This window comes from Camelus bactrianus, chromosome 4 (genome assembly GCF_048773025.1).
Source record: "Camelus bactrianus isolate YW-2024 breed Bactrian camel chromosome 4, ASM4877302v1, whole genome shotgun sequence".
NCBI classification, from domain to species: domain Eukaryota; kingdom Metazoa; phylum Chordata; class Mammalia; order Artiodactyla; family Camelidae; genus Camelus; species Camelus bactrianus.
This window is the reverse complement of record NC_133542.1, coordinates 91,301,397-91,315,150: the sequence shown is the minus strand read 5'-3', so window position 1 is coordinate 91,315,150 and position 13,754 is coordinate 91,301,397. Positions and strand designations below refer to the sequence as shown.

The window sequence follows — 13,754 nt, the reverse complement described above, 5'->3', positions numbered from 1 at the left end:
GATACCTCACTGTAGTTTTGATTTGCATTTCTCTGATTATTAGTGATATTGAGCATTTTTTCATGTGCCTATTGATTATTTGTGTTTCTTCCTTGGAGAATTGCTTGTTTAGGTCTTTTGCCCATTTTTGGATGGGGTTATTTGTTTCTTTCTTGTTAAGTCATATGAGCTGTTTATATATTCTGGAGATCAAGCCTTTGTCGGTCTCATTTGCAAAAATTTTCTCCCATTCCGTAGGTCATCATTTTGTTTTACTATGGTTTCCTTTGCTGTGCAGAAGCTTGTAAGTTTCATTAGGTCCCATTTGTTTATTCTTGCTTTTATTTCTATTGCTTGGGTAGACTGCCCTAGGAGAACATTTTTGAGATGTATGTGAGATAATGTTTTGCCTATGTTTTCTTCTAAGGAGGTTTGTTGTATCTTGTCTTATGTTTAAGTCTTTGATCCATTTTGAGTTTATTTTTGTGTATGGTGTAAGGGAGTGTTCTAGCTTCATTGATTTACATGCTGCTGTCCAGTTTTCCCAACACCATTTGCTGAAGAGGCTGTCTTTATTCTGTTGTATATTCTTGCCTCCTTTGTAGAAGATTAGTTGACCAAACATTTGTGGGTTGATTTCTGGGCTCTCTATTCTGTTCCATTGGTCCATATGTCTGTTTTTGTACCAATATCATGCTGTTTTGATTACTGCAGCTCTGTAGTGTTGTCTGAAATCTGGGAGAGTTATTCCTCCAGCCTCTTTCTTTTTCTTCAGTAATGTTTTGGCAATTCTAGGTCTTCTGTGGGTCCATATAAATTTTATTATGATTTGTTCTAGTTCTGTGAAATATGTCCTGGGTAATTTGACAAGGATTGCATTACATCCATAGATTGCCTTGGGTAGCGTGACCATTTTAACAATACTGATTCTTCCAATCCAGGAGCATGGGATATCCTTCCATTTTTTTAAGTCTTCTTTAATTTCCTTCATCAGTGTTTCATAGTTTTCCATGTATAAGTCTTTCATCTCCTTGGTTAGATTTATTCCTCAGTATTTTATTACTTTCGGTGCTATTTTAAAGGGGATTGTTTCTTTACTTTCTTTTTCTGTTGATTCATCATTAGCGTAAAGAAATGCAACTGATTTTTGAACATTAATCTTGTAACCTGCTACCTTGCTGAATTCTTCCATTATTTCTAGTAGTTTTTGTGTGGACCTTTTAGGGTTTTCTATCATGTCATCTGCATATAGTGACACTTTCACCTCTTCTTTTCCAATTTGGATCCCTTTTATTTCTCTCTCTTGCCTGATTGCTGTGGCTAGGACTTCCAAGACTATGTTGAATAGGAGTGGTGATAGTGGGCAGCCTTGTCTTGTCCCAGATTTTAGTGGGAAGCCTTTGAGTTTTTCACTGTTGAGTACTATGCTGGCTGTAGGTTTGTCATACCAAACCACTGACTTTTAATTTCAGCATATACTATACAGGTTTAGGTGTAACTGGTTCTTTCTAATAATAGTTTCTAGAATAATGTTTAGATACTCTTTGTCAATTTTCTAGATACACACCAAGGGACAGGAGAAGCAGGAGCCCACACATCAGAGAATGAACTGGTAAGAATTTGAGATTTTAAATTTACTACAGTGGATGCATTTAAAGTTGATCTGACAGGGGAGCAAAAAAAAAAAAAAAAAAAATATGAGTAGCTCCAGTGTCTTTCTTCCCCAGACCACTCCCCTGCCCTTTGTAAGGACTAAGTGGCCTTTCAGATCAGCTCCTAGATCTTTTCGTATTGTGAGGAACTAAGATAATGGAGGAAGAAGAAAAATTAAAATCGCCAAAAAGGCTACACTGACCTACATAATGAAGAAATGAGCAAAGGAGAGTGAAGAGATAAGCAAGTTTATGTGAGCTCGGTTGGGTAAAGATTTGGGGAGTAGTCTGTATGGGGAAGAAGAGAGACTTTGGAGCAGCTACTGTGTTAGAGAGATACTTTCAGATGGAAAAACTAGGATTTTTAAGATGTTTTACTATGGCATTTTAGAAGAGAGAGCAAGAATGATTTAATTTGTTAATAATTATTATTTGCTGGTCTGTTATTCATTGACTGGGATTCCATGCTGGACTGGACTACAAGGTGATTATCCTCCCAATCTGCATTATATCAGGTGTCAACAAAGACTCCAAGTCACCAGATTAGTTGGCAGTCGTTGATATGGTGTGTGTGTATGTTTTGTTCTTTTAACATAGTTAGCTCTCCTCTCTCTATTAGACATGAAGCTCTTTGACAACACATACTTTGCCTTTTGTAAAATGAGAATAAAAAGTACAGAGTTCCACAACATGGCAGGATATGATCATTAAAGTTCACTGCTTGAAGCAGAGATAAGACTGAGGCCACTCAGCTACAATGGCCTCAGTGCAGAATGTACTTCACGCCCTGTTCCATCAATAAGGCTCTGGGAGAGGCAAAGTAGTCCCAGCTGCAATTCTGAAATCCCCAGGTGCACCAGCCCAGGTTACTTTAGCTATTATAAATTACTGGCACCTGAGAACTCATTGCCCCACACAGTGCATCTTAATAGCATGGCTGAGAACCATGGATATAAACCATTTGCTTTAGGCAACCAAAGGATCCTTCTGAAAATCAGAAATGTCTATGGTGACTGACTCCATTGTCCAGAGAAATGATCCCCAAAAAGCAGAGCCAGGCAGTGATGGCCAAGCTCAGTGTGGACCTTTCCAAACTGTGGGACTGGTCTTGCATACCTCTACAGCCCAAGGGAGTTAGGGCCCGAGACTGTCTTCTTTAAAGTGTAGTGGGAAGAGCACTAGACTCAGAGCCAAGAGAACTAGATTCAATCCAAGCTCTGTCACCATCTTAAGAGGCATCATGGGGTGGGGGGTTGTGCAAAGAAGCAGACTTCGGAGCTAGGCAGACTGGGTTCAAACTCCCGTTCTCTCACTTACTCTTCTTCTGACCTTGGGCAAAGCACGTCACCTCTTTGTGCCTCATTTTCCTCAACTGTTAAAAGGAATAATAATATTTGCTTATCAGGGTTTGTTGTAAGAATTAAATGAGGACATATGTAGGTGCTCAATAAAGGTCAGTTACTGCTGTGCAGCCTTGAGCAAGTCACTGTTAAGCTCTGGACCTCAGTTTCCTCATTTGTAAAGCATTAGAGATGGATTATATAATTTCAAAGACTTCTGACAACAGGGAACTCTAAAAAGATGTCAGATCCTGACATAGAATAATAAACATAAGGAACAAATAGCTAAGGAAAATTCAGCATGAGATGTTGATTCAATCTTCCCATAATGGTCAAGGCAGAGGCAGTAGAGACCAAGCAAGTTGGACAGGCTATGGTCAACCCAGGCATCTGCAGGAAGTGGACCTCCCCCAGTCAGCTGGGCACATAGAGCGGCTCTCACTTTCCTCACAAAGGCCATCCCCACAAAATCAATGGAGACAAAGAAAAAGAACACTAAATAAAAAAGATCTTTAAGACCAAAAAATGTAAATTCAATAAAAAGTGATTTTTAAATGGAACAAAAAGCAAACTGGTCTAAGACTGAGTTTTGATGCTGGTCCTATCACTAGCTCGACTTCCAGTTTTGCTTTGGCTAACCAGGAAGCTCATGGCCAAAGTCAGAGTTCATTTTCAATTGACTCTATGAATTGTCACTATACTCCCCCTTTTACTTGGCCATTATACTTTAACTTATTTTCCATTTCAGCTTGGCTTTTATTTTAGATTCTCCTATTTTATTGTACCTATTCTTACAATCCACTTTAAATCCTTTATGAAAAAAGGCAAGGCATAAATAACTAGAAATCATTTTGTGAATCACTCAATTACTTGACAAATCATTTCCCTATGTATAAAATAAGAGTTTGGGGCTCAACGTCCAACCTGTCTTTCAGCTCTAATCCGGCTAATTCTAATCCTTTATTTCTAAAGCTCAAAATCCATACTAGGTTGCCTTTATAGAGCCTTGACTCTATGTAAGCCCACTAGGCATTGCATTAGTATCCTAGAATAGGATTTATAACTCTAACTAACAGTTGAACGGGGCTTAACATTTCTGTAGACTTTATCACCTTGAGTTTAAAATTACCTCACTTTGATCCTCAGCAGCCCTGTGTGGTAAGGGAAGCAGGGACACATCTCCATTTTATAGACGAGGAAACAGAAATACAAAGATTAAGTGACTTGCTCAAAGTCACATAAGCAATGGCTGGCACGGGTACTTGAATGCTTACCTTCTGACTCTAAACCTTTGGCCCTCTCCAACCTCCCAGCCACAGAATTGGTCTTATTCCTCTTTGACATGACAGACCTTCTAACCTTTGAAACAGTAATCCTGCACCCTTTAAATCTTCATTCCTGATCCAAACATCAGAGACATATTCCCTTGGGGCTGTTGTATCTGTTAGGCCAAAAAGCCCAGTGCCTGGGGCCCACAAGCTTTCCAGGAGGCTATGCGGAAAAAAATGATTGGCTCTAAGTTACACAAAAGTGAACTAAAATTAATAAGCATTCAATTAAGTGCTTGTAAAGTATAACATTATGTAAACTTCATTCATTGTTCAATTCATTATTCATAAAAACTCTTCATTACATGTGAGAATAATTTGTGGATTAGATTCTCTTGTTTTATAAGAATCTGTGAGTAGGCACAATGATTAATAAAAAGACATAGTCAACTGTAAATTAAATAAGGTATTCAAAGGCAAGTAGTTTTAAAAACAAATTTACAAAAAACTGTTTCAACACTTTCATGGAAATTTTTGCCTTTAATTGAGATGTGAATGCATTTTAATATGTTTGGTCTAAGTGCTAAAATCTCCAAAAGAGTCTACAAAAAATTTAAAATGGCACTGAGTCTCCCATTGTCAAAATTTCTCCATGTAAGTCAACAAGGTATCTTTTAGTAAGATGTCTCCCCGTGGCTTATGTAGTTTCTTCTATTTGCTGGATATTCCCAGTAAATCGAACCTCGTTAGTTAGGAGGGAAATGAAGGTACTGGGGGGCACTTAGGGCCCTGCCCCAACATCACCAACACGGCCTATAGTGTGCCAGAGATAACAGATAACTAAGAATTCAAAAGGCTCCCCATAGAAAGCTTCCTCTCTCCTCACCAGTCAAACTTCTTTCAGATGTGATGAGAAAGTCTGCTTTAAAAATTCAAACTCTGGCAAAACAGTCTGTATGTTGCCAAAGGCATGGTTTGAATTGCCTCAAGGAGCCTTGGGGTGCTCTGGCAGGATCCTAAAAATATTGTGGGTTAAGAACCATCTTGCATTCAGACAAAGAGACTGCTGTTAATTCTGATAAACTTTTTGCATTCAAGCGATATGCTTGGCATCAAAAATGGGCAGTTCTTTAAAGGCGCAGAGGTTCTGTGAGTGCTCCCTTCACAGAATCTAAGGTAAGGCCATCAGGCATGAAGTCTTTGCCCTTGGCGCCCTCAGAAGCCACCAAGGGGAAAGCTGTGGGGATCAGCCTGTGAAACCAGGGGACTGGTAATGATACAGAACCTGCTTCCTGGAGGGCTGAGCCTGTGACTGCTGGCTTCCATCCCGGACTTCTGGGAGTCCTGGGAACTGGATTACCGAGGCAACATCTGGATGATAGCAGCTGAAGCCACAGCCAATTCTAGAACTTGCTGGTCTGCTTGGGAAAGGAAAGCCAGAGCCTTATTTGGATTCTAAGGGGGCTTCCTGGGTCTTTCTGCCTGAGGCAGGAAATAAAGCAAGTTCCTGAGAGGGGTCAGGTAGGGGACATGGGGCCCTGCATCAAGAAGACATGCATAGAAAAAGCTTCCACTCAAAGGTACTCTATGTCCTCAGAGGCTCCGTCGCCTGGCTGAGGATGGATTTGCCTCATAAAAACACTGTGTCTCCATCTAGCACTTCAAGAGTCTGTCTGGGGCTACCTCCTACTCAATCCTCCAAGTCAACTTGTTCCATGTTTGTGCCACAAACCTGAGCTTGTCTCTGCGCCCAGGCCCTTCAGATTGATGTTGAAATCAGCTTGCTTCTTGAGCTCGGCTTCCCCCGATGCTGTATGCAGACATCCTTTGTCTATATTCCCAAAGCCAGTCCTGGCACCCAAACCCAGCCAGGGCTGCAGAGCCACACCTCCGGTTGTCCAGGCCCAGACCCTGAACGCTCAACTGCAGCCATCTCTAGAGTTTCTATGTAGAATCTCAGCCAGGACCCTTGAGGAGGGGGACAACAAATTTGGCCATGGAACAGTAAGCCCCTTTTAGAAATTCAGTAGTACTTACTGAGTGCCTGTGCTACATAGGAACTATGCCAGATACTCAGGGTACAGCAGGGAACAAGGCCCACCTGGGCTCTGTCCTCACAGAGCTTAGAGTCACCTTCTGACCTGCTGAACATTTTTTTTCTTTGACCTGCTGAACTTCTGATTCTGCTTCCTTACCCACTGCTGACAGCATAGTAGTTTTGGCTTCCAGAGCATCTTTCCAATTCTAATACAGGCAGTAAGACAGGTTTCACACTTGTGGACCAACACCACCTGGAATAGCAATAGAGCAAGAAATCAGTACAGCCCCAGTTCTTTCCACCCCTTCTACCTGATTCCCATTCTAGCTCACGCATTGTTGCCCTGGGATATCTGCTCTGTGGGCACCTCCAGCATACATCCATCAGTCAAGTCAAGTTGTAGTTCTACTGCAAAGGAAGAAACTATGATAGACGACAAACACCCTATGGATTTTCAGCGTAGTGCACATTGAATGTGACCTTTCCACTGGGATAAGCTGAAGTAATTGAGCTCATTGGAGCATACATGACAGCAAGGAAAATGGAGCTTATGAAACCACGTTTATTTTCTATGAATCTTATCACAGCATCCCTCATTCAGATTAAAATACTCAAAACCAAGGCTCATAGTCACCTGCAGGGCATACGACTGATTAGAAAGAGGCACTCCTAAATCATGATGTTGATTTTTGAAGGGTAATACAAGGAGACAGACTGCTCTCTTATTAACAGATCCTAAAATAAGATTTCTCTCATCTATGACCACAGGTACTGGTTTCCCTGAATTATGCAAAGCTTCTAATGTCTAACCTAAATCCCTCCAAAATACCAACTAATCCTTACTCTCTAATGCTATCTTCAGTGATGTTAAATTTTGAAGATCAAATATACGTCATTTAGGTAATACACTTGAATAACCAAGAGTTTGATTTAGCATTTTTAAATTCTAAAATTATTTTTAAGTTGGCTACTTCACGGTCTTCTCTATATTTACTGCAATTAGGTGTATTTCACTTTGTGGGATGAATGCAACCCAGAAGGTTCACTTCTAAAGTGAATCTTTCCCCTCTGACATTCATATAAAACCAGTTCCAAGACAAAAGAAAATTGCCTTTAATGATGCAGAAATCTTTTTTAAATCACGTATTTAAAGGATAATTTTTAACAAAATAATAATAATACACATATGGAGACCAAAGTTTCTTTTGTTTGGCAGAATCACTCCTAGAGTTAAAGGGAAAACAGCAATTATAGCTTAAGAACAGAACATCCTAGACTGAAAATTCATTCAGCTTTTATCAAATCTCCTTGTCATTTTACAAGAGAATAACAGGAAACTCTCCTTGGGTGCTCAGACCTTGTTTCCTAGCAATTGACAGAGGCTGCAGGCTCTTAGGAATAAGCAATTGAGCTAAGGCTGAGGAGAGTGGAGACTGAGGTTCCAAATGCCACGGAGAGTAGATCAATAGGCAATTAGGAAAAAGTGGGTCTCCCTCTATGTGTTCATAGTGTTACCTGTTACCTAATTTAAAGTTAGGCTTTAGACATCATATAATAATTTCTTTAACCAACCATAACCCATATATACGTACATAAACGTTAAGAAGGAGGGACATAACAGGTAAGAAAAATTAACTGTTTAGTAAAAGGAGGCCAAAATGTACAGTGTTGTGAATGAGGTTGTAGAGTGGCCAGGAGTTCAGGACCTGACCCAAAGACACCAGTTACAGAGTGTGTGTGTACTCACACATGCACGTGCACACGCAAATAACAATGTGACAGCATCATGACTTTCCTAGGGTTGGTATAGACTAAATCAGAAGAAAAGATGAGAAATAAAAACAGAATACAGATCTGGATATACAGCATATTTGCAATTCTGTAAAAGCAAAGGAAATTCACCAAACTTTGCCTGTGGTTCTTTCCAGAGTTGTGAACGGTTGTGGATGGTTTGTCTTCACACTGTTTGGTATTTTCCTAATTTCTATAGCAAGTATACGTCTTTGATTTCCATGTATAATGAGAAAATATTTTGTTTAAAGAAAGAAAAGTTCTGAGATCAAAGAACAGCAGACAAAGGGCAATTCCCCTGAGAAGAGTACTGAAGGGAAGACTCCGTCAAGAAGCTGGGCATGAAGGTAGTGAAGAAAACATCAAAATCCTCCTGAGAGGCTGCACCTAAAGTGAGGTCAGGGTTGCGCTTAAAGGCAGCTCTGGGGATGACACAAAGCAGAGGCTGTAAAAGTGACCGACTGGTTAGGGAGGCTCTGTAGCTGTAATTTAGTTCACCTGTGTATACTGGTGCCCCCAAATTACCTCACACTGTAATAAAATAGACTTTGGACCTAAATTAGCAACTGAATGTTGTGCAAACTTAAGACCCACCCCAGAAGAGGGCATCAGAGGAGTGGAAAAGAAAGACAGCCATCCCAAAAGTGTTAGCTAGAGGAGACATTCCCTAATGACAGTGGGAAAGGCCATGACAAACACAACCAAGGAGCTGACTGGCAGGCACCCAGAGCTAGTTACTGAAACACGTGGCCCAGAGCAACAGCTTTCAACCCACATTCACAAAGTAGGAGCAGACCCGGGTGAGGAGTGGAGGAGACCCTGCAGAGCGCCCAGTGTGAAAGCTGCCATCCACTCCTTTTCCCAGTCACTGCAGCACAACCCAGGATTTGACACCCTGAGAGTGAGTCTCTAAGGGATGTACATGAAGTACTTGATAAGATGGTACTAGGTTATGTAAGCTGGTTCCCAGACTTCCTCCTCCTCCCATGCTTAGGAGAATTCCATCTTTTTTTTTTCTTTAATTTAGGTATAGTCAATTTACAATGTGTCCATTTCTGGTGTACAGCACAATGCTTCAGTCGTACATGAATATACATATATTCATTTTCATATTCTTTCTCACCATAAGCTACTACAAGATATTGAATATATTCCCCTGTGCTATACAATATAAACTTATTTATCTATGTTATATATACCAGTCAGTATCTGCAAATCTCAAACTCCCAATTTATCCCTTCCCACCTCCATTCCCACTGGCAACCCACAAGTCTGTATTCTATGTCTGTGAGTCTGTTCTTGTTTTATATATAAGTTCACTTACCTTTTTTTTTTTTTAGATTCCACATATGAGTGATATCACACAGGATTTTTCTTTCTCTTTCTGGCTTACTTCACTTAGAATGACATTCTCCAGGGCCATTTATGTTGCTACAAATGGCATTGTTTTATCATTTTTTATGGCTGAGTAGCATTCTATTGTATAAATAAACCACAACTTCTTTATACAGTCATCTGTCAACGGACATTTAGGTTGTTTCCATGTCTTGGCTATTGAAAAGAGTGCTGCTATGAACATTGGGGTGCAAGTGTCTTTTTGAATTAAGGTTCCCTCTGGATATATGCCCAGGAGAGGGACTGCTGGGTCATATGGTAAGTCTATTTTTAGTCTTTTGAGGAATCTCCATACTGTTTTCCACAATAGCTTCACCAAACTGCATTCCCACCAAAAGTGTAGGAGGGTTCCCTTTTCTCTACACCCTCTCAGATGAGACTGACAAGGGCTTGATTTCCAGAATACATAAACAGCTCATATAAATTAATAAGAAAAAAACAAACAACCCAATCCAAAATGGGCAGAAGACCTAAACAAGCAATTCTCCAGTGAAGACATACAAATGGCCGATAGGCACATGAAAAAATGCACAGCATTGCTAGTTGTCAGAGAAATGCAGATCAAAACTACAATGAGGTATCACCTCACACCAGCCAGAATGGACATCATTCAAAAGTCCACAAATGACAAATGCTGGAAAGAATTCCATGTTGACCTTCCTTACTCTGCCTCCCAGCCAGGGATGGTCTTGCTTTGCTAAATAAGCTCTTTTGGATCTTGTAATTCAGAGGAAAGGAGTTGGTGAAGATGACAAGAGGCATGGAGGCAAGAGCTGGTTGGGAATGAGGTGTTTGTTAGAGGGAGGCTGAGGTGAGGGAGATGGGGGAGCTGCTTCAGTGTAAGGGAAATGGATGGAAGAGAAAAGGAGATGTTAAAGATATATGACCTTAGGGCTCAGGCGTGCAGCTTACCAGAGTCCAATAAAACCATAGCAAACATTTACTTCCTAATGTTCATGTGTGTATTGGCTAAAATAAGGGTCTTTAGCCCTTACTGTTCCCCCATGAGGGTTTTTTTTTTTTTAACAGAATTCTCCCTGAAGCTCCTAACTCAGGGAGCTGCTCAAATTTCTCTAACAGTACAGCAGGTATAAAAGCATATCATGTTGGAAGTGACAGGGAGAAAAATGATAATATCTTCCCTAAGCTTGAGCTGTGCAGAAATGTCTATTCCAGGTATGTTTTAAAGGATGAATAACCAAATCTGAAATATTTTTTTGTATCTAGAGCACAGTGCTTGACAATTTCATACCCTGGTGCTCTCTAATGAAAGCACAGCTCCCTTTAACATAATCAATTGTATTTAGCATGATAAGTAGGAATAATGAGCCATTCTGTGTACACCAAGATGGTGTTACTAATCTTATATGCACAGTCATAGGCATATATATAATGTGCACACTGGGACCTATGCAAACTCATAGTTAACAGTCAAGAGCTAAATGGTGACAAATGACTTCCCTAATGTGGTACAGGAATATTCACTTCCATGACACCATCTAGGACAAAGATAGCAAGAATGTGGGAGGAGGGAGGGCAAGGTAATAGCTCAGTGGTAGAGTGCCTGCTTAGCATGCACAAGTACTAGGTTCAATCCCCAGTGCCTTCATTAAAAAAAATAAATTAAAAAGGAAAGAAGAATGTGGTGTGTTATGCTACCACTCCACCTCCCATGACCAGACATCATTCATCAATGGATAAAATATTTCCTTCTGAGCCAGGTGTGGTCCTAGAAACCTCAGTGCAGTTCTCCAGGCAGTCACTCCCAATGAATCAGAGCTAGCATGTGAGATGAAACCTATTAGCCATTCCTAGTCTGTGGGAGCATGAGTCCAAAATGTCAATGTGGGGATAAGTGTGCAAAGATGACACCCCAGGGGCACCCAAGGGTATTGGAGTTGATGGTGCAGAAATGAACTAGCAACAGAGCTGGCCTTCTGCAAAGGGTGAAGACAGGGCACTTACTGGGGCATATGGCAGGAAAAGCCCCCCTGCCTGTAATCATCCCTTACAACCCCCAAACCTCTCCTCCTCTTGGTTTCAGGCACAGAGGGCTGCTATTCAATTGAAGTTATTTTCAAGAAAAAAATAACATTTTGAGCTACTGTCTTCTATAAACACCGTGGCGCAAATCAATTTTTAATTTTTCACATCAACAAATCAGATACCTGGAAAGACCCAGAAGGATTAGGGTTCAAACTGGGTAGCTCTGAAGAGGTAAATGACCAGGGATTAGTCAAAGACGGTGAAAAGGGCTGGACACAGAATGCCACCTCCCACCCACAGCTCTTGGGAGAGTCAGCCCCAAACCGGTAAACTGTGCATCAGATCCTCAAATAAGGAACAGAATCCAACAGTAAATAGCTGGGAGAAAACATCTGATTAGGGCTTTATCTTTAATAAATGAAACTAATTTAAGAAAATATATTTGTTTTATCTTAGTTTTTTAATTAGGTTCTAATCAGCACAATTATGTACGGTCTTTGAACAACTCAAATAGTTATGTTAGGGGACATAACTTTTCCAACAAAAAGAGTATAATAGCATTATATAATATTATTTACTTCATGGTCAGTTTCTGTAATGAGATCATAAAGAGGGTCATTTCTGCAAAAAATACTTAAGGACATATTAATTTATCAATATCAATATCCTTTTATATTCAAATCATTCGCTTGGACGTCCTATCATGTCATAACCCCTATTGGTTTGCTGTCCAATTGTTAACTTACCTGACTTTCTCAAGCCTCATTTGTGTGTGATTTGAGCAATATTCCAACATCATTTTCTTCAATTTTATGAAATCCTAAAATGTTTCCAGGATTGGCAATTTCGCATCACAAACTATTTACATTGAGTTTGCATATATACTGTCAAAGGTTACAACATTCATCAGTGAAACTGGGAAAATATGTTGATAAGTGGAGAGGTAGGTGCTGGCATTAAGTAGGATAGATACTTGAGAGGAGGCAAATTTTACAAGTAGAATATTTTCATATGATGATAAATGTTGCTTTCCCACGAAATCACGTGAGTGTTGTGACTGGGATCATGAACACTCAGATATGCAGGCTGACTGTATTATACCACCCTCCTCCCTGGGCCACAGCCGATTGGATCAGAGACCGACATCTGACCCAAGTGAAGCAATTATCTTCTCTTTCTTGGAATTCTGGGATTGAGACACAGCTATATGTATAGAACAGTGATCTCTGAACTTTTTTGATGGTACATCCTTGTTAGTAAAAAGGTTCAACTACACTTTAAATACAGGCATACCTTGGACAGTTGGGTTCAGTTCCACATCACCACAATGACATGAATATCACAATAAAGCAAGTCACATAAATGTTTGGTTTCCCAGTGCATATAAAAGTTATGTTTATATTATACTGCAGTCCATTAAGTGTGTAACAGCATTATGTCTAAAAAATGCACATCTTAATATAAAAATATTTTATTGATAAAAAAAATGCTAATCATCACCTGAGCCTTCACTTAATCTTTCTCCTGGTAGAAGGTCTTGCCTCTCTGTTGACGGCTGCTGACTGATCAGGGTGACAGTTACTGAAGTTTGGGATGGCTTTGGCAATTTCCTACAATAAGACAACAATAAAGTTTGCTGCATCACTTGACTCTTCCTTTCATGAACGATTTCTCTATAGCATGCAATGATGTTTGATAGCATTTTACCCACAGTAGAACTTTCAAAATTGAAGTCAATCCTCTCAAAGTCTACTTCTGCTTTATCAACTGCTTTTATGTAATATTCTAAATACTTTGTTGTCATTTCAACAATCTTCACAGTAACTTCACCAGGAGATTCTATCTTAAAAAAGCATTTTCTTTGCTCATCCATAAGAAGCAGTCCTCATCCTTTAAAGCTTTATCATGAGATTGCAGCAATTCAGTCATATCTTCAGGCTCCACCACTAAGTATGGTTCTCTTGCTATTTCTACCACATATGCTTCCTCCACTGCAATCTTGGACCCCTCAAAGTCATCCATGAGAGCTGAAAACTTCTTCCAAGCTCCCATTAATGTTAATATTTTGACCCCTTCCCATGAATCACAAATGTTCTTCATGGCATCTAGGATGGTGAATCCTTCCCAGGAAGTTTTCAATTTACTTTGTTCAGATCCATCAATGAAATGTATTCCTTAAATAATAAGACCTGAAAGTCAAAATTATCCCTTGATCCATGGACTACAGGATGGTTGTGTTAGCAGGCATGAAAACAACATGAATCTCATTGTCCATCTCCATCAGAGCTCTTGGGTAACCACGTGC

General features: G+C 40.0%; 1 protein-coding gene across 1 annotated transcript in view; it reads right to left on the bottom strand.

The window, feature by feature from the left end:
- The window catches only part of APTX (aprataxin), a 205,870-nt gene that overhangs the window by 126,032 nt on the left and 66,084 nt on the right, over nt 1-13,754 (bottom strand). The window contains exons 9-10 of the transcript XR_012506788.1: nt 12,950-13,059; nt 6,435-6,530 (exon numbers count right to left, since the gene is read on the bottom strand). The gene's annotated coding sequence lies outside the window, so the exon portion shown is untranslated. The remainder of the gene's footprint in view (nt 1-6,434; nt 6,531-12,949; nt 13,060-13,754) is intronic.